The 8,254-nt window shown below is 34.7% G+C and overlaps 1 pseudogene across 1 annotated transcript; it reads right to left on the bottom strand.

The window, feature by feature from the left end:
• Window positions 1–6: 6 nt before the first annotated feature.
• LOC143592179 (O-fucosyltransferase 19-like) lies at window positions 7–1,827 on the bottom strand (annotated as a pseudogene). Its single transcript, XR_013145870.1, has 6 exons — window positions 1,599–1,827; window positions 1,437–1,507; window positions 1,250–1,338; window positions 1,027–1,159; window positions 718–950; window positions 7–511 (listed from the first exon to the last, which is right to left on the bottom strand). The product of XR_013145870.1 is annotated as an O-fucosyltransferase 19-like (transcript).
• Window positions 1,828–8,254: the final 6,427 nt, after the last annotated feature.

Here is an 8,254-nt window from a genome sequence, read left to right as displayed (position 1 = left end):
TCCAGCTGATCAATCAGATTAATAAAATATAGTCGGTGAGGGTTTATCGTTATACGAAACCCTTTGAACATCCGGTGCCCTTGGACCGCTTTAGCCATGTTTCCCATCATAAGTGTAAGCAAACACATCGCTCTCAAGGGCCACATTGTAATCAAGGGCGGCTAGACGGTTTTGGTAGCGGTTAAGTGTGGCTAACTCGTCAGTGGTGGCTAGGCTGCTATGTGAATAGATGTTCGGGTACTCAGCTAGGAAAGCGTCCAAGCTGTTATTACCATATATTTCACCCACGACGATGTATATTTTGGTTCTGGTAGGGTAGCCCATGGCTTTAAGAAATAAAGCAGCTTCTCTAGGTGACATAGGACACCCTCCTTGGTTTCTCTTTTCTGTGCCATTAATGTCTTTTTCTTTCCAATGCTTCACATCATATCTCATTGTTTCAAGTATTTTAGACTCCTCTGTAGTTAGGTTATGGTTGCACCCTGTGAATGCAAGCATATCCTTCTCATACCTGGAACTCGCCAGCACGGTTAGGTTCGTTACAACAAATATTAACAAACAAACGTTTACAGTAATTAAATCTCATTTATAGCATAGTTATTTGTAAGGTCTAAGGGTGTTAGTGATAGAGAATGCTTCCAAGGAAACCCCGGCTCCTAAACCATATCTAGATGTTACAACAATATAGTTATGGTGAAACATAGCGCGATGTAGTACCTTAAATGTAGAGCGATATAGGGTTGACCGTCACTCCTAAGTCTCGCAACAAGCTTTCTACTTAGGCTCTCAATCTCATCCGAGTAACGAAGAGCTTCATAGTTTGCACGACACCGGAGTTTCTGATATATTGATGGGAGACCGTTGTTAACGAGCCTTGCATCAGAATGTGTGAATTTGACATCTTTATGTTTTCGTAACAACGCCTTCATTTCTCCTCTATAATAACTTGACTGAATCATAAAAGTTGATAAGTTTATATCCAAAAATAGTTTGCATAAATGAAAAGGTTTGACTTTGAGTACACACCTTTGACCACAAAACCGGAGCCTTGAAATACGGCTTCACTTTTGCGTATTCTCGTGGTAAAGACTCGACAATTTCAACTTCATCTTTCAAGTCATCGATGAAATGCCTCCAATCGAAAATGTCCTTAAAATCACTATAAAAAAGAAAGAAAACATCAGCCATGAGTTCCTAACTCATATAACTTGATACCATCAAATGGTGTATATGTATCGTTGTATCCTACCTAGGATCCGTCCAAAACGATTGATGATCAAGAAACGGGAGAACCAGAGTGGCGTTCATCATCTTTGCGACAGCCACCATGTCACATATCTAACATATAAATATGGTAAATGTTACTAAACAATAAATGAATTCTTGAAACGCAAGATTTTGAATATACAAAGTTTGAGATGAGAATGAGAACTCACCCCTGTCCTCATTTGATTCAGTCCGCCGTTAGCGTGGACAAGAAGATACCCGTTAGTTGAAAGGCGACTCTCTGAAAAAAGAAAATAAAAATTTACTTGAGTTAATTCTACACTAGAAATAAACATGTTAAATTTTGAGCACTTGTAATGGAAGTCACTCACTGCTTCGATCACGAGGTCTAGTGATGCATTGATGATACTGACTACTGTTTGGTTTCATCCATATTTCGGGTACCTACGAGGAATAAACTTTATTAAGTTACTATTTTTTTTACTAATTGAACGAACTTTCATTACCAACAACGAGAACGGTACAAACGTGTGATTTTATTAAAGTAACTAGTTTATCATAAATGAAACAATAATTTGTGATTTTATTAAACTAGTTACTTAAATTTGTATTTTATTTAAAATTTAAAACTAAAACTTTTTTTAACACAGTTTATATTTTATTTAGTTCTATAATTTATACGTTATTTTTATACTGCGTGACATAGTGGGACATTTGAAACTTATTTTAATTAGCGTGTTTCGTACCGTGATGCCTAATTATGATTTGTTAAATACATAACATAGTCATGGAATATTAAGTGTAAAAGTATGACCAGTTTAGAAAATTAAAAAAGACTCGTGTAACTTTGAAAGTACAAAAGTAATGATAAGAAATTTGTTTTTACAAACATAGATAATATTGAAACGGATGTGACATAATCAATTCCGAAAATAAATCTAAAGACGCGTGTTGTATAGAATAATAAAATAAATAAATGTTTTTCCCGTTGCTTTTATAAAAGAAGGTCTACCTACAACTGGAAACAGTGGGGGCGAATACGACAGTTAAGAAGAGTACAAGATGTGGGCACAAAGGTAATTTAAGTCTAATGAATAATCTTCTTCTAACGGTCAACTAAACGTTCACATGACGATTTCCATTCGGTTTCCATTTTGGTGATTTTCCACAAGTTGAATACACTTTGGCAAATGGCAGGCTGCCCATCAATTATTATTATTATTATTATTATTATTATTATTATTATTATTATTATTCTCATGCCGTCATGGGTCAATATAACGGAAACTTCATATAATATTATTTCTTTTTTTTTATTAATATATATATTCGAACTTATTTTACCATTACTGAAATGCATCATTTTATAGTCTTTTTAATTAATCTTAACCTTTGTATAAAAAGGAAAATTGTTTTTATTGCTTATCCGTAAAGAAACTTCATTTTTATTTAAAAGCCATGTTTTATAAAACAAAATTTCATGAAAAAGTAATAATTAAAGAAACTTTAATCTTCAATATCAACGTTAAAGCTATAATTTTGTTTTCGATAGGACCGGATTTGTCATACAAAAGTGGATGGCGATGTAACTTGTTACCCACTTACTTGCATCTCTATTATAATTTGATCATTTTGTGTTAACCCTCTGAGCATTCATCATACCTCTCTTATAATCCCTCAATATCAGCATTCGCGCATTCGACCTCACCTCCATCTCCACCTCTGTTTCATTGTACGTAACAACCCTCAAAAACACACTAAACCCCACAAAAATAATCAATAACCCAAGCAACGTACGTCTCAAGTTCCTCCCGAATCTCCCATAATTAATCCGAACCTCTTTTTGGAGTAGACTATTAATATTATTAACATTAATATTATTATTATTGTTATTATTATTATGGTGGGTGATGGTTATGCAGCTACCAAAACCATCGTTGGTGTTTTCTTGTTGTTCCATTGTGACGACGTCGTTTGCACGGCGGCGGTGGGCGGATACACCCCCGAATCTCGGGCTGCCGGGGGTGGCGCCGCCGGTTGTCATCGAATAATATTAATTGATCACCAACAAATTATATTTCGAAATCCAAGACAAGAAGTTGAAATTAAGGATCAAAATTCGACAGGAGGAGGAGACGAGAAAAGGAAGATTATTATGATTATTGTTGTTTAGAAAATGAATGTGGAATTTAAGAAAAGGGAGATGGAGTTGAAAAATGAAAAGGGCGGAATAAAAGGTGTTTCATGTGTTTGCGTATGATTTGTGGTGTTTTGGTCTATTTATAGTCAACTTTTCTATTATTCCACGCGTATAAAACATTAATAACCATAAAACACGTCGTTGATTTCGTAACTATGTTATGTTCTGCCAGTTGACATTTCCAAATTTCCTCATAAAACATGCTTTTGGGTTTATATTCTCATATTTACTGAGAGTGTTTTTATTTAACTAAGATTACTTATACATATCGTTGTAAAAATCGCGTCTACATGTTGATTAATCACTAGTTAGTACTTCAACAACTAGTCACTGATTATCGTTATTTGATCAAAATCACTAAAAATTAAACATTTTATATGTATGATTTTGTGTGTGTGTGTATTTTAAAAATTACACATAAATTTATATCCAATTAATCACTAGTTTATACCTCACCACTCAATTAACGCGTTGTGATTTTTACAACAATCATTGTCTCACTATAATATGTTATAAAATACAATCATATAATACCAATGAGGCATACAAAACAGGATAATCTGTTCGAGCTCTTATATCTTATGCTTAAGGTATTTGTTTTCACGATTTGTAATTGTGGTTAACTTTATTATTTTCACAAAATCTTGGTATGGTGTTTTTCTATAAGTAGACAGGTTTTAACTTCTAAGCAAGGGCAAACTATATATCTATTAATGTGCTGTTTGTTTTTGCAGACATAAACTGTCTGCAAGCTGATTTCATCTGTTTTCATGTCTGCAACTGAAGATGTGGTCTGAAGATCTGCAAGCTGAAAATATAAGACTGTTTGTTTTTATAAGCTGATACTGTCTGCATAACTGTCAAACTTATCTCACAAGATAGAAGTCATTTATTCAAGTTACATAGAAAATATAATAATAAAATTGTGGCGGCGGACGGTGGGTAGTGGCGATGGATGGTGGTGGTGGACAGTGGGTGGTGGTAATGGACGGTTTTGGTGGGTGGTGGACGGTGGTAGTTGACGGTGATGGCGTCCGACAGTGGGTGGTGGTGGTGATGAACGGTTGTGGTGGGTGGTGGACGGTGGTGATTGGTGGTGGCTGTGATGGATGGTGGTGGTGGTGGTGGTGGCGGACGATGGGTAGTGGTGGTGGATGCGGGTAGTGGCGGCGGACGGTGGGTAGTGGCGGTGGATGGTGGTGGACGGTGGCAGTGGGGGATGGTGGTGGACGGTGGCAGTGGCGGACGGTGGTGGTGGCGGACGGTGGTGGGAGGAGTGGATGAGAGGGTGGCTTCAAAGGGATAAGAGTATGATTTTTTTGCGAAGATGTTTTAAGCAAGATTTCTTTGCTTTTCTTTTAAGATGAAAGAAGATAACTTAAGATCTGTTTTAAGAAAAAAAAACAAACAGTCTTCAAGGGTAATGTCTGCGCGCGTGCAGACATTAGCTCCCTTGAAGATGTTTGAAGAAAAAACAAACACCCCCTTAGAGTGACAAGTATAAACTTGTAATGATCATATAAACTTAAAACGAGTTGTATGAGTTACTTGATAATGTTTCTAACCCTTCTTTTTCTAGTTTTGGGATGAGTTACTTTTAAAAGGTAAGGCTTATTGCGGTAAATTTTAGCACATCTTATGTATGACTATTGACCCTGCTATAATGCTTTGCTTAAAAGTTATAAACAAATAACTAACACGTGATCATATGTTATGATTTTTCTGACAAAAAACACTTCCGTTCTAATTTTGATCGCTATAGGTTTATTCTTTTAAAAATCACTAATAAAACACTATTATTTACTTTTCTTGATAACTTTTTAGGCTTTCTTTTCAATTAATGATAAAAAAGGTAACAATTATAAGAAATCAAATATGATGCAATATTTTTATTTTTTTAATAACTTTTTATTGAAATTAATGCTGTTGTATACCTCCTAAGTTCATATTGCGATATGTTGAACAGAAACTGATGCATGAAATCCAAATGCTTAGATCATGTCATGAACGTGGACGATGATATCAATCTCAAACCACTTCGGCATTTTGTCAAACTTGATTTTAGTGATGGAAGTAAATGAAAGTCAAATTACTCTAGAGTTGTTTGGGATGGTTTAAGCATACCAAGGAGTTGAACAAGACCTCACTTTCTAATGGTTGAGTTTTAGATCTTGGGGTCATAAAAAAGATGTGAAGTTGCGGTTGAAAAAAAGTATTGTTAAAGTGATTAGAGTTACTTTTCCAATTTCGGATTTAGAATAAGATTTTAGCTTCTATATATTTGAACTTATCTTTAGTTAAATTTCGTCTCCAAATATAGTTCTTCACTTAAATCTTAAATTTAACATGACTAAGGAATCCATGACATGACATAGAGATTCGATGTGCACAAAGGTTGCTATGGTCGAATCAAGCCGTCCTAGGGCAAATCAGTTCTGAATCGAAATTTAAGTTAATTAGCTTGAATCGTTTCAAAGTTATAACTGAATTAAAAACTTAAGCTCAAACTCGGTTCATATACAAACAACTAGCTCGTGGCTCGACGATCTAGCTCATAATCGAGGAAGATGATCAATCTTCATATCAAAATCAAGTGGTCGAAGAAAGACGGGAAAATTCACGGTGAAACCCTCAGATTATTTCCGATCTTGAAGCAATAGACGGTGGTTAGCTTTTCGGCACCCTGAAGGGAAATTAGACGAGCAAATAGCAGACAACCAAATTCGTAGAGACGTTTTCGTCCATTACTAGAGTCATAGCTCTAAAATTAGTGAGAACCAGATCCTTTTAACGTTGATAATTTCTAGTTAGTTTGCATTTTTTTAATTCATTTAGGTTTGATTCCGCTAACTCTTTGAGCAACTATGTAAACTGTGTAGTGGTTTAATTAAAATGTAAAAATAAGACTGTCACGTAAGTTTGGGGGCTCTTACTAAGTTTTTCATAAAAAACGCATAATGATTTAACTAACAACACAATTATTATTTAATCTTTTTTTATATATCAAAATGTGAGAGGGTGAAAGTCATTGATTGGGATAATTGTCCACGCTACGCTTCTAGCTCCTTTCCGCTAACCGGTTAGCGCCGCAAGGGGACTTCTACCACCTTTGCACATTATGAAATGATTTGGCGGTTGAAACGTGAGTGAAGTGGCAGGGCGTCACCCCACTCACATTCTAAAAGATAGCTTTAGTCTATGTACAATACTTAATCATGAATGTTCATTGACTCCCATTGAGAAAAAATAATAATAATAATAATAATAATAATAATAATAATAATAATAATAAATAAATAAATAAAATTGTTTCGATTTATGAGGATCTAAATATTTTGATCAGTTGACGAAATGTTAATGAACCAAATCCTATAATTTTTGATTAAGTAAAACCAAACGTATAGATACGTACGCAACCAACGATATTGATCTTTGGAAAGATAAGAAAAATTTGGATACGTACCAATATTACGATTACACACTTGTCATTATCGAGTTAGCACCTTACCTCACTTAACAGATTTGGATACTTGATCCTTAGCAGATTTTTGTCCAAAACACACACACACACACACATATATATATATATACACACACACACACACACACACACGTAATGAAAGCTTTAACGAGACTTGACAAAATACATAAACTCTAAGATGTCGGTTTTTATCAAAAATAATGTTTGTTTAACAATTAATAGTAATTATAATTAATATAATAACATTGAAAAACCCTTTTAAAAAAAATAAAAACAACAACCGCGTCCAGGGGGCCTCGAACCCGCGCCCCTGGCCGGTTCACATGGTTTAAGCACCCACACACCAGCCATTGGCCTGATGTGTTCTGATGGTTATAACCCAAAAACACCATATTTTAACCAAGAGCCGATCGTAACCCCCAAATCACAATAAACCCTAAACCCTAATTCAATGAATCTGCTTAATGTTTGAATCAATAATGTTAGGGTTATTGTTATACGGACAGAAACGAACTATACAAATGCATTAATTACCAGATTACAACACGAATTGAAGGAGAACGAGGGACAGAACTGACGGCCCAAAACACCCTCGGTTCGATGAGTTGCAGATCGATATAAACCAATTAAATGTAGGGTTAGTTTCGCCGCATCATGATTAAGGTTCATACGCGTTGAATTTGATTATGATGAACTATGAATGGTATAATGTTGTGTAAACGAGCGGGTACAAATATTTATTATACGAATCAACTATCTCTTGTTTTCCAAATTAACACGTCGGTGGTGGTTGTAAACAAGAATCAACGTGATTGCATAGATAAATTCCCAAAACAGAGCGAAGATTTAGGTTCAAGAAACGTATCTGGGTCACGACATTGGGTCAAATACGAGTTACGGGTCTTGGGTTTGGATTAGATCAAATATTTAAATTAGATTTGCTAACAAGTCCCTGTAGTTTCAATGTGGATACAAAATGAGGTTAAACTATAGTGTAGGGTGTAAATTGCATATTAACAAAAGTTATTTATATAAAATAAATAATTATAGTAAACAATAAATAATAAAATATTATTAAATTTAATAAATGCAAAGTTTTGTTAATTAGAATACCCCAAAGCGAAAACGGGTCGGGTATTAGATATAAAATATATTAGTTTGAAAAACTCGGGTTGTTAAAGTGTTAGTGGACCATTATAGCCTTTTTCATGTCATAGTCGCTTTAATGGCCCATATTAGAGCTTGAAATCTCTTAGTGGTCTATTATGGCATGTGATATGTAACATTAAATATTTAAGGGTTATATCGTGTAATAGGGAGTCATATTAGACCATAATAGACAAAAA

The sequence above is a fragment of the Bidens hawaiensis genome, unplaced genomic scaffold (assembly GCF_021521415.1).
Source record: "Bidens hawaiensis isolate Kalapana, Puna unplaced genomic scaffold, B.hawaiensis_p1.1 tig00040583_1, whole genome shotgun sequence".
Lineage (NCBI taxonomy): Eukaryota > Viridiplantae > Streptophyta > Magnoliopsida > Asterales > Asteraceae > Bidens > Bidens hawaiensis.
The sequence above is the reverse complement of the archived record's forward strand: the minus strand, read 5'-3'. Positions and strand labels throughout refer to the sequence as shown.